Below are 13,081 nucleotides of genomic sequence, written 5' to 3'. Positions count from 1 at the left end.
GCACAAACCGAACACAACTCACGCGCCACGACGTACACTGTGCACCAGCCCCCCAAAACGAATCACCCCCCGAAGGACCAAGAAGCCCGACGAACGCGCGAAAACATTTAGAGAGGCCGAGCAAGCACCGGTTAGCGCGAACGCAAATAACAAGCGCAACAGGCAACTTTCGAGGGACATACTTTTCGCAACAAGCTTCCACTAGGAAAGCACAGGCAACTCGTTCGAACGTCAAAGCCAACCAAATGGCAATTACCCGAGGGACATGCTTTTCGCAAGGCACCTTCCACTAGGGAAGCGCAGACAACCCGAAGGCGAGTCGAAGACAACCTAAAGGCGATCACCCGAGGGACATGGAGGAATGCACCAGTGGAGTTCGCTGCACAGGCAGGGATCCGTCCAACTCGCACAAACCGAACACAACTCACGCGCCACGACGTACACTGTGCACCAGCCCCCCAAAACGAATCACCCCCCGAAGGACTAAGAAGCCCGACGAACGCGCGAAAACATTTAGAGAGGCCGAGCAAGCACCGGTTAGCGCGAATGAAAGTAACAAGCGCAACAGGCAACTTTCGAGGGACATACTTTTCGCAACAAGCTTCCACTAGGAAAGCATAGGCAACTCGTTCGAACGTCAAAGCCAACCAAATGGCAATTACCCGAGGGACACGCTTTTCGCAAGGCACCTTCCACTAGGGAAGCGCAGGCAACCCGAAGGCGAGTCGAAGACAACCCGAGGGACATGGAGGAATGCACCAGTGGAGTTCGCTGCACATGCAGGGATCCGTCCAACTCGCACAAACCGAACACAACTCACGCGCCACGACGTACACTGTGCACCAGCCCCCCAAAACGAATCACCCCCCGAAGGACTAAGAAGCCCGACGAACGCGCGAAAACATTTAGAGAGGCCGAGCAAGCACCGGTTAGCGCGAATGCAAATAACAAACGCAACAGGCAAATTTCGAGGGACATACTTTTCGCAACAAGCTTCCACTAGGAAAGCATAGGCAACTCGTTCGAACGTCAAAGCCAACCAAATGGCAATTACCCGAGGGACACGCTTTTCGCAAGGCACCTTCCACTAGGGAAGCGCAAGCAACCCGAAGGCGAGTCGAAGACAACCCGAGGGACATGGAGGAATGCACCAGTGGAGTTCGCTGCACAGGCAGGGATCCGTCCAACTCGCACAAACCGAACACAACTCACGCGCCACGACGTACACTGTGCACCAGCCCCCCAAAACGAATCACCCCCCGAAGGACCAAGAAGCCCGACGAACGCACGAAAACATTTAGAGAGGCCGAGCAAGCACCGGTTAGCGCGAATGCAAATAACAAACGCAACAGGCAACTTTCGAGGGACATACTTCTCGCAACAAGCTTCCACAAGGAAAGCACAGGCAACTCGTTCGCACGCCAAAGCCAACCAAATGGCAATTTAACCGAGGGACATGCATTTCGCAAGGCAACTTGTACAATTACCCGAGGGACATGGCATGCTTGCGAAGGCCGTGGCTTGGCATGCTTGCCAAGGCCGTGGCATGACATGCTGCTGGCCAAGGCCGGGCATGCCATGCTGCTGGACAAGGCCGTGGCAAGGCATGCTGATGGCCGAGGCCGTGGCAAGGCATGCTGATGGCCGAGGCCGTGGCAAGGCATGCTGCTGGCCAAGGCGTTGGCATGGCATGCTGCTGCTGACCAAGGCTTGGGCTTGCCATGCTGCCGGCCAAGGCCGCGGCATGCCATGTTGCTGGCCAAGGCCGTGGCATGGCATGCTGCTGGCCAAGGCCGTGGCATGACATGCTGGCCAAGGCCGGGGCATGGCAAGCTGCTGGCCAAGGTCGTGGCATGGCACGCTGCTGGCCAAGGCCGGGGCATAGCACGCTGCTGGCCATGGCCGTGGCTTGGCAAGGTTGCCAAGGCCGGGGCATGGCGTGCTGCTGGCCAAGGCTTTGGCATGCCATGTTGCTGGCCAAGGCTGTGGCATGGCATGCTGCTGGCCAAGGCTGTGGCATGGCATGCTGCTGGCCAAGGCCGTGGCATGACATGCTGGCCAAGGCCGGGGCATGGCATGCTGCTGGCCAAGGTCGTGGCATGGCATGCTGCTGGCCAAGGCCGTGGCATGACATGCTTGCCAAGGCCAGGGCATGGCATGCTGCTGGCCAAGGCTTTGGCATGCCATGTTGCTGGCCAAGGCTGTGGCATGGCATGCTGCCCTAGGCCAACGTGCCACCGCCACCGCCGCGGGCCGCCACTCGACGCATCCCGTGCTTGGCTATGTAGTTTCGATGCCACAAGCCAATGCCACAAGCCAAGCGATGGCATGTGCCAAGCGCCCGCCTAGGCATAGGCGTGGCCTGTGGCCTGGCCATGCTGGCCAGCCTTAAGGGAGGTGCCCCCCCCTTATAATAGCCTGTTAAGCCCTTTTCAATCTGGTAGGAGGAAACATCAAGCATGTTCGAGGAGTCATAATGGGGTTTTTTTAAAAAGTAATGGTTTTTTGCCAAAACTTTCAACATGAAAGTTGTATGAAATAATTTAATACACCATAAAAAAAATTATAAAAAAATATTTGGCCACCGGAATATTTTATTTTAATTTATTTCAATTTTAATACTTAAAAAATAATAAAAATTACTAAAAATACTCAAAAAATTCTAGAAAAATTCCAACAATTATAAGATGAGGCACTAGTAATTATAGTAATTTTTTTAATTATTTTTTATTTTTAATTTATTTTATTATAATTTTTATGAGTAAATAAATAATTAAAAAGCCCGACGAACGTGCAAAAACTCTTAGAGAAACCCAGCAAGCATCGGATAGCTCGAATGCAAATAACAAACGCAACAGGCAACTTCCGAGGGACATACTTTTCCCAACAAGCTTCCACTGGGGAAAGCACTAGCAACGTGTTCGCAAGTCAAAGGCAACCAAACCGGCTATTACCCGAGGGACAAGCATTTCGCAGGGCAACATATACGTAAGTCAAAGCCAAACCAAATGGCAATTACACGAGGGACAGGATTGCTTGCCAAGGGCGTGGCATGCGATGTTCTAGCCCAAGGCCAAGGCACGCCACGCTGCGGGACAAGGCCGTGGCAAGACATGCGGCTGGCCTTGGCCTTGGCATGGCATGCCGCCGGCTTTGGCTGGGCTGCGTTGGCCTTGCCATGGAATGTTGCTGGCTTCGGATGGGCTGCCTTGGCCTTGGCCTTGGCCGTGGCATGGCATGCTGCTGGCCTTGGCCTTGGCCTTGGCATGGCATGCTGCTGGCTTTGGCTGGGCTGCCTTGGCCGTGGCATGGCATGCTGCTGGCTTTGGCTGGGCTGCCTTGGCCGTGGCATGGCATGCTGCTGGCCTAGGCCTTGGCATGGCATGCTGCTGGCTTTGGCTGGGCTGCCTTGGCCGTAGCATGGCATGCTGCTGGCCTAGGCCTTGGCATGGCATGCTGCTGGCTTTGGCTGGCAGCCTTGGCCGTGGCATGGCATGCTGCTGGCCTTGGCCTTGGCATGGCATGCTGCTGGCTTTGGCTGGCCTGCCTTGGCCGTGGCATGGCATGCTGCTGGCCTTGGCCTTGGCATGGCATGCTGCTGGCTTTGGCTGGCCTGCCTTGGCCGTGGCATGGCATGCTGCTGGCCTAGGCCTTGGCATGGCATGCTGCTGGCTTTGGCTGGCCTGCCTTGGCCGTGGCATGGCATGCTGCTGGCCTAGGCATGGCATGGCATGCTGCTGGCTTTGGCTGGGCTGCCTTGGCCGTGGCATGGCATGCTGCTGGCCTTGGCCTTGATATGGCATGCTGCTGGCTTTGGCTGGGCTGCCTTGGCCGTGGCATGGCATGCTGCTGGCCTAGGCCTTGGCATGGCATGCTGCTGGCTTTGGCTGGGCTGCCTTGGCCTTGGCATGGCATGCTGCTGGCTTTGGCTGGCCTGCCTTGGCCGTGGCATGGCATGCTGCTGGCCTAGGCCATGGCATGGCATGCTGCTGGCTTTGGCTGGGCTGCCTTGGCCGTGGCATGGCATGCTGCTGCCCTTGGCCTTGATATGGCATGCTGCTGGCTTTGGCTGGGCTGCCTTGGCCGTGGCATGGCATGCTGCTGGCCTAGGCCTTGGCATGGCCTGCTGCTGGCTTTGGCTGGCCTGCGTTGGCCGTGGCATGGCATGCTGCTGGCCTAGGCCTTCGCATGGCATGCTGCTGGCTTTGGCTGGGCTGCCTTGGCCGTGGCATGGCATGCTGCTGGCCTTGGCCTTGGCATGGCATGCTGCTGGCTTTAGCTGGGCTGCCTTGGCCGTGGCATGGCATGCTGGTGGCCTAGGCCTTGGCATGGCATGCTGCTGGCTTTGACTGGCCTGCCTTGGCCGTGGCATGGCATGCTGCTGGCCTAAGCCTTGGCATGGCATGCTGCTGGCTTTGGTTGGGCTGCCTTGGCCGTGGCATGGCATGCTGCTGGCCTTGGCCTTGGCATGGCATGCTGCTCGCTTTGGCTGGCCTGCCTTGGCCGTGGCATGGCATGCTGCTGGCCTAGGCCTTGGCATGGCATGCTGCTGGCTTTGGCAGGCCTGCCTTGGCCGTGGCATGGCATGTTGCTGGCCTTGGCCTTGGCATGGCATGCTGCTGACTTTGGTTGGCCTGCCTTGGCCGTGGCATGGCATGCTGCTGGCGTAGGCCTTGGCATGGCATGCTGCTGGCTTTGGCTGGCCTGTTTTGGCCGTGGCATGGCATGCTGCTGGCCTAGGCCTTGGCATGGCATGCTGCTGGCTTTGGCTGGCCTGCCTTGGCCGTGGCATGGCATGCTGCTGGCCTAGGCCATGGCATGGCATGCTGCTGGCTTTGGCTGGGCTGCCTTGGCCGTGGCATGGCATGCTGCTGGCCTTGGCCTTGATATGGCATGCTGCTGGCTTTGGCTGGGCTGCCTTGGCCGTGGCATGGCATGCTGCTGGCCTAGGCCTTGGCATGGCATGCTGCTGGCTTTGGCTGGCCTGCCTTGGTCGTGGCATGGCATGCTGCTGGCCTTGGCCTTGGCATGGCATGCTGCTGGCTTTGGCTGGCCTGCCTTGGCCGTGGCATGGCATGCTGCTGGCCTAGGCCATGGCATGGCATGCTGCTGCCTTTGGCTGGGCTGCCTTGGCCGTGGCATGGCATGCTGCTGCCCTTGGCCGTGATATGGCATGCTGCTGGCTTTGGCTGGGCTGCCTTGGCCGTGGCATGGCATGCTGCTGGCCTAGGCCTTGGCATGGCATGCTGCTGGCTTTGGCTGGCCTGCCTTGGCCGTGGCATGGCATGCTGCTGGCCTAGGCCTTGGCATGGCATACTGCTGGCTTTGGCGGGGCTGCCTTGGCCGTGGCATGGCATGCTGCTGGCCTTGGCCATGGCATGGCATGCTGCTGGCTTTGGCTGGGCTGCCTTGGCCGTGGCATGGCATGCTGGTGGCCTAGGCCTTGGCATGGCATGCTGCTGGCTTTGGCTGGCCTGCCTTGGCCGTGGCATGGCATGCTGCTGGCCTAGGCCTTGGCATGGCATGCTGCTGGCTTTGGTCGGGCTGCCTTGGCCGTGGCATGGCATGCTGCTGGCCTTGGCCTTGGCATGGCATGCTGCTGGCTTTGGCTGGCCTGCCTTGGCCGTGGCATGGCATGCTGCTGGCCTAGGCCTTGGCATGGCATGCTGCTGGCTTTGGCTGGGCTGCCTTGGCCGTGGCATGGCATGCTGCTGGCCTTGGCCTTGGCATGGCATGCTGCTGGCTTTGGCTGGGCTGCCTTGGCCGTGGCATGGCATGCTGCTGGCCATGGCCTTGGCATGGCATGCTGCTGGCTTTGGCTTGCCTGCCTTGGCCGTGGCATGGCATGCTGCTGGCCTAGGCCTTGGCATGGCATGCTGCTGGCTTTGGCTGGGCTGCCTTGGCCGTGGCATGGCATGCTGCTGGCCTTGGCCTTGGCATGGCATGCTGCTGGCTTTGGCTGGGCTGCCTTGGCCGTGGCATGGCATGCTGGTGGCCTAGGCCTTGTGTCACAGACAGAGAAATCCTGATGCTGCCCTCACTAGAAAATGCTGGAAGCCTAAGGAGGTTGCTGGAACTCTCTAGAGAATGGCTAGAAGATGGGAAGCTAATAGAAGGATCTAGAATTCTCTAGAGCAGTCAAGAAGATAATAAGCTCGGGGAGATTGTAGAACATGCTGGAAGCTTCTAGAATTCCCTGGAGCATTGTAGAAACTTGTATATAGTTAGAGGCTATGGTAGAATCTTCTAGACATACTAGAATAGTCTTAGAGTACTCTAGTTAAAGGGAAGTGTCTAGAACACTCTCCATTAATATGGTTCTAGAATAATCTTTGTAAGGCTATATAAAGGGGAGGCCCTCATTTGGCCAAACCACTCAAGTTGCAATATAATATAAGCATTCTCCAAGTGTTCTCTCTAAGTTCTCTAAGTCTCTCTTGTGTGTGTGCAATCCCCTAGCTCCCTTCCACTAAAGGCTTACTTAGGTGCAAGCAACGCGTGCTACAAGCATCTAAGGCCGCACGGTTGGCTTGGAAAGACTGAGGGTTGGTTCAGAAATTCCAAGGCCGTGACAGTTGGTATCAGAGCGGGTTACGAAGGCGTCGTGACTTGTGGACGGAAGGGCACTATGTCAGAAGTAGCTCACACCGAAGAGAACCGCGGAAGGGAGGCTGCTGCAAACTTGGGCAAGAGGGCGAAAGACAAGTCACGGGATGTGATGAGTGCCATGGACACCCGTGTGGTCAAGATTGAATTTGCTGTGGCCGATGTCAAGGAGCGTCTTGATCGGCTGGAACAAGCGATGGGGCAACTCGATGGCAACGTGGAAAGCCAAGTCGAGGAATTGCTTGAGTCCGTGCGGGACAAAATCCGGATCAACTCTGAAGCGCAGAGACAAGAAAGCTATGACTTTCAGGAACGGATCCTGAAGGCTATTTGTCAACTCCAAGACCAAGTCCAAGAGCTGAAGGAAGGCTTGGAAGAGACACGGGCGGATTGGGCCATATGCAAGCGAGCTGTGGCTAATGGCGGTGTTGCCACTAATGCGGGATTCACTCCAAGGCTGGAGGCGCCAAAGCCTAAGGAGTTTGATGGCACACGGGATGCCAAGGAGCTGGATGACTACCTTTGGCACTTAGAGAGGTACTTTGAAGCTTTAAACTTAAACGATGAGCTTGCGAAGGTACGCACTGCTTCTCTCTACCTCACTAAGTTAGCTGGAGTTTGGTGGCGTCGTAAGCACGCTGAAATGGAAAGAGGCATTTGCACTATCTCTTCATGGGAACAATTCAAGAATGAACTAATGAGACAATTCTATCCGGAAAATGTGGCATATGAAGCACGTTTGAGGATGAGGGAGTTGAAGCACACCCACTCTATCCGGGATTATGTCCAAGAATTCTCTGGGTTAATGCTTCAAATCCCTAACATGAGTGATGATGACTTGCTCTTTAACTTCACAGCAGGGCTTAAGCAGTGGGCACAATTGGAACTACAACGAAGAGGCGTCAAGGATATCTCCACTGCACTCACCGTGGCTGAGACATTGGTGGAATACACGAAGTCGGAAGCTTCTAACTTGGAGTCCACCAAGGAGGGTCAAGGCAAAGGTGGGGGAGCCACATGCGCCAAAGAATGGAAGGATTCTAAGGCTTCAAGGTACAGAGAAGGTAGAAGCAAGTCACCAACGGGCAAAGACTGGAGGAATGAGTCAAAGAAAGAAAGCAAGCCCAAGGATAACTGCTTCATCTGTGATGGGCCACATTGGGCGCGCGATTGCCCAAAGAGGAAGAGTCTTAGTGCAATGCTGGAAAGGGAAGAAAGGGAAGAAAGGGAAGAGCAGGCTTGCATGGGTTCTCTGCAGCTGCTTGGTGCCATAGAAGCGAAGCCTACTGCATCAACCCAAGGGGATAAGGGTTTGATGTACGTAGAGGGCAAAATCAATGGGAAGGCGGCCCAAGTCATGGTGGACACAGGGGCTTCCCACAACTTCATCAAGGCAGAAGAGGCCAAGCGGCTTGGTCTAAGACTTGACAGGGGTCAAGCATTAATGAAGACAGTAAACGCCAAGGCAAAGCCTGTGGATGGCATGGCTCGAGGGGTCGAGCTACACCTTGGTGGATGGCGCGGGAAAGTGAACTTCTCCATAGCATCACTCGATGACTATGATGTGGTGCTAGGGATGGAGTTTTTGCGAGAGTTCAACGTGGCAATGTTGCCTCGCGACAACAAAATGTACATCATGGAGGGTGGGCCTTACATGGTGCCAATGGTGAGCAAGGAAAATACTAAACTCCAACTTCTATCTGCTATTGAGTTGGGGGCGGACAAAGACAAGGTAGAAGGCGCTACCAAAAAGATGATTAGCGGGCAAGCGGCCAAGAAGGTTCTCTCCACACCGCAAGTCAAGGAAGACTCAAAGAAGGGGGAGCCTACCTATCAAGCTAAACTCCAAGGCAAAGGAGGAGCGAGGGCTAAGAGACTTCCACCAAGGGGAAAGGTGGATCACAAGAAGAAGAAAAGGCAAGATGCCAAGACAACTTATCAAGCACAAAGGGCAAGTGCAACTCCCTATGGCAAGGAGGCAAGGAAAAATTTGCAGGGAAGGCGCGACGAGGGCGTCGCTGCATTAGGTGGGGGAGAATGTCACAGACAGAGAAATCCTGATGCTGCCCTCACTAGAAAATGCTGGAAGCCTAAGAAGGTTGCTGGAACTCTCTAGAGAATGGCTAGAAGATGGGAAGCTAATAGAAGGATCTAGAATTCTCTAGAGCAGTCAAGAAGATAATAAGCTCGGGGAGATTGTAGAACATGCTGGAAGCTTCTAGAATTCCCTGGAGCATTGTAGAAACTTGTATATAGTTAGAGGCTATGGTAGAATCTTCTAGACATACTAGAATAGTCTTAGAGTACTCTAGTTAAAGGGAAGTGTCTAGAACACTCTCCATTAATATGGTTCTAGAATAATCTTTGTAAGGCTATATAAAGGGGAGGCCCTCATTTCGCCAAACCACTCAAGTTGCAATATAATATAAGCATTCTCCAAGTGTTCTCTCTAAGTTCTCTAAGTCTCTCTTGTGTGTGTGCAATCCCCTAGCTCCCTTCCACTAAAGGCTTACTTAGGTGCAAGCAACGCGTGCTACAAGCATCTAAGGCCGCACGGTTGGCTTGGAAAGACTGAGGGTTGGTTCAGAAATTCCAAGGCCGTGACACTTGGCATGGCATGCTGCTGGCTTTGGCTGGCCTGCCTTGGCCGTGGCATGGCATGCTGCTGGCCTAGGCCTTGGCATGGCATGCTGCTGGCTTTGGTTGGGCTGCCTTGGCCGTGGCATGGCATGCTGCTGGCCTTGGCCTTGGCATGGCATGCTGCTGGCTTTGGCTGGCCTGCCTTGGCCGTGGCATGGCATGCTGCTGGCCTAGGCCTTGGCATGGCATGCTGCTGGCTTTGGCTGGGCTGCCTTGGCCGTGGCATGGCATGCTGCTGGCCTTGGCCTTGGCATGGCATGCTGCTGGCTTTGGCTGGGCTGCCTTGGCCGTGGCATGGCATGCTGCTGGCCATGGCCTTGGCATGGCATGCTGCTGGCTTTGGCTCGCCTGCCTTGGCCGTGGCATGGCATGCTGCTGGCCTAGGCCTTGGCATGGCATGCTGCTGGCTTTGGCTGGGCTGCCTTGGCCGTGGCATGGCATGCTGCTGGCCTTGGCCTTGGCATGGCATGCTGCTGGCTTTGGCTGGCCTGCCTTGGCCGTGGCATGGCATGCTGCTGGCCTAGGCCTTGGCATGGCATGCTGGTGGCTTTGGCTGGGCTGCCTTGGCCGTGGCATGGCATGCTGCTGGCCTTGGCCTTGGCATGGCATGCTGCTGGCTTTGGCTGGGCTGCCTTGGCCGTGGCATGGCATGCTGCTGGCCATGGCCTTGGCATGGCATGCTGCTGGCTTTGGCTGGCCTGCCTTGGCCGTGGCATGGCATGCTGCTGGCCTAGGCCTTGGCATGGCATGCTGCTGGCTTTGGCTGGGCTGCCTTGGCCGTGGCATGGCATGCTGCTGGCCATGGCCTTGGCATGGCATGCTGCTGGCTTTGGCTCGCCTGCCTTGGCCGTGGCATGGCATGCTGCTGGCCTAGGCCTTGGCATGGCATGCTGCTGGCTTTGGCTGGGCTGCCTTGGCCGTGGCATGGCATGCTGCTGGCCTTGGCCTTGGCATGGCATGCTGCTGGCTTTGGCTGGCCTGCCTTGGCCGTGGCATGGCATGCTGCTGGCCTAGGCCTTGGCATGGCATGCTGCTGGCTTTGGCTGGGCTGCCTTGGCCGTGGCATGGCATGCTGCTGGCCTTGGCCTTGGCATGGCATGCTGCTGGCTTTGGCTTGCCTGCCTTGGCCGTGGCATGGCATGCTGCTGGCCTAGGCCTTGGCATGGCATGCTGCTGGCTTTTGCTGGGCTGCCTTGGCCGTGGCATGGCATGCTGCTGGCCTTGGCCTTGGCTTGGCATGCTGCTGGCTTTGGCTGGGCTGCCTTGGCCGTGGCATGGCATGCTGCTGGCCTTGGCCTTGGCATGGCATGCTGCTGGCTTTGGCTGGCCTGCCTTGGCCGTGGCATGGCATGCTGCTGGCCTTGGCATGGCATGCTGCTGGCTTTGGCTGGGCTGCCTTCGCCGTGGCATGCCATGCTGCTGGCCTTGGCCTTGGGGCTGGGCTGCCTTGGCTGCGGTTCTTATCACTAGACGTGCGTTGCGTGCGAAGGCGTGCAAAGGCGTGCGCGACCATGCGCGCAACACGCGCACCGTGGTCAAAAGACCACGCGCGCGGTATTCGCACAGGCCACGCTGCCCACGCCGCGGGCATGCCAGGCCGCCCAGGCCGTGCGCATGCCATGCCGTGCTGCCCAGGCTGGCTGCATGCCAGGCCGCCCAGGCCGTGCGCATGCCATGCCGTGCTGCCCACGCCGCGGGCATGCCAGGCCGGCTGCATGCCAGGCCGCCCAGGCCGTGCGCATGCCATGCCGTGCTGCCCACGCCGCGGGCATGCCAGGCCGGCTGCATGCCAGGCCGCCCAGGCCGTGCGCATGCCATGCCGTGCTGCCCACGCCGCGCGCATGCCAGGCCGCCCACGCCCGCGCGCATGCCACGCCATGCTGCCCAAGGCCGCGCCCAGGCCGCGCAAGGCCGCGCCCAGGCCGCCCAAGGCCGCGCCCAGGCCGCGCAAGGCCGCGCCCAGGCCGCCCAAGGCCGCGCCCAGGCCGCCCAAGGCCGCGCCCAGGCCGCGCAAGGCCGCCCAAGGCCGCGGTCCAGGCCGCCCAAGGCCGCGGCCGAGCCGCCCCAGGCCGCAGCCCAGGCCGCGGTCGAGCCGCAGTGCATGTAACCCAAGGCCGCAGCCCAGGCCGCGCCCAACATGGGGCGTACCTGCCACTGCCTTGCCCTGGGCAAGGGAGGTGCCCCCCCCTTATAATAGCCTGTTAAGCCCTTTTCAATCTGGCAGGAGGAAACATCAAGCATGTTCGAGGAGTCATAATGGGGTTTTTTTAAAAAGTAATGGTTTTTTGCCAAAACTTTCAACATGAAAGTTGTAGGAAATAATTTAATACACCATAAAAAAAATTAAAAAAAATATTTTTTTACAGAAAATATTTTATTTTAATTTATTTCGATATTAATACTTAAAAAATAATAAAAATTAATAAAAATAGTCAAAAAATTATGGAAAAATTCCCATAATTAAAGGATGATTCACTAGTAATTATAGAAATTATTAAATTATTTTTTTCATTTTTTTTATTTTATTTTGATTTTTTTATGCCAAATAAGGGCTTTAAAAATTCGAAAAGCTCCAGAAAAATTGCAAAAAAATAGGGAATGACATTTAAAATTGATTGTAGTGCATTTTTAATTGTGTTGCACGGTTTGGGTAAGATTATAAAAGAATCATGTTCAAAAAGATCGATCGAGGCGGTGGCACGCCATGGCCTTGGCCTTGGCCTTGGCCTTTGCCCGCGGCCTTGGCCTTTGCCTTGGCCTTGGCCGTGCCTTGCACAGGGACTTGGCCTTGCCCACTGCCTTGGCCTTGGCTTTGGCCTTGGCCTTGGCATGGCATGGCATGCTCGCCGAGGCCGTGGCATGCCTTGCTGCTAGCCAAGGCCGTGGCGTGGCATGCTCGCCCAGCCCGTGGCATGCCGTGCTCGCCCAGCCCGTGGCACGCCATGTTGGCCCAAGGCATTGGCATGGCATGCCGGCCAAGGCATGCTGGCCAACGCTGCACAAGGCGGTGCCATGGCATGGCATGCTGACCAAGACCGTGCCATGGCATGCTGGGCGAGGCCGGGGCATGGCATGCTGGCCGAGGCCGTGGCTTGCCATGCCGCCACGGCCGTGGCATGCCGGGCAACGGACCGGCATGGCCCAGCCCGTGGCACGCCATGTTGGCCCAAGGCATTGGCATGGCATGCCGGCCAAGGCATGCTGGCCAACGCTGCGGCACGGCGTGCTGGACAAGGCGGTGCCATGGCATGGCATGCTGACCAAGACAGTGCCATGGCATGCTGGCCGAGGCCGTGGCATGGCATGCTGGCCGAGGCCGTGGCTTGCCATGCCGCCACGGCCGTGGCATGCTGGGCAACGGACCGGCATGGCATGCTGGCCGTGGCGGTGGCACGACATGCTGGCCAAGGCAGTGGCATGGCATGTAGGCCAAGGCTAAGGCATGGCACGCTGTGGCATGGCACGCTGGCCAAGGCAGTCGCAAGGCATGCGGGCCGAGGCCGCGGCACGGCCCGCTGGGCAACGCGGTGGCATGGCATGCTGGGCAACGCCGTGGCAAGGCATGCGGGCCGAGGCCTTGGCATGGCATGCTGGCCGAGGCCGTGGCATGGCATGCGGGCCGAGGCCGTGGCATGGCATGGCATGCGGGCCGAGGCCGTGGCATGGCATGCGGGCCGAGGCCGTGGCGTGGCATGGCATGGCATGTTGGGCAACGCCGTGGCAAGACATGCGGGCCGAGGCCGTGGCATGGCATGTTGGGCAACGCCCTGGCAAGCCATGCGGGCCGAGGCCGTGGCGTGGCATGTTGGCCAAGGCTAAGGCATGGCACGCCGGG

This window comes from Camellia sinensis, chromosome 6 (assembly GCF_055761805.1).
Source record: "Camellia sinensis isolate YWXY chromosome 6, ASM5576180v1, whole genome shotgun sequence".
NCBI lineage: Eukaryota > Viridiplantae > Streptophyta > Magnoliopsida > Ericales > Theaceae > Camellia > Camellia sinensis.
This window is presented reverse-complemented; position numbering follows the sequence as displayed.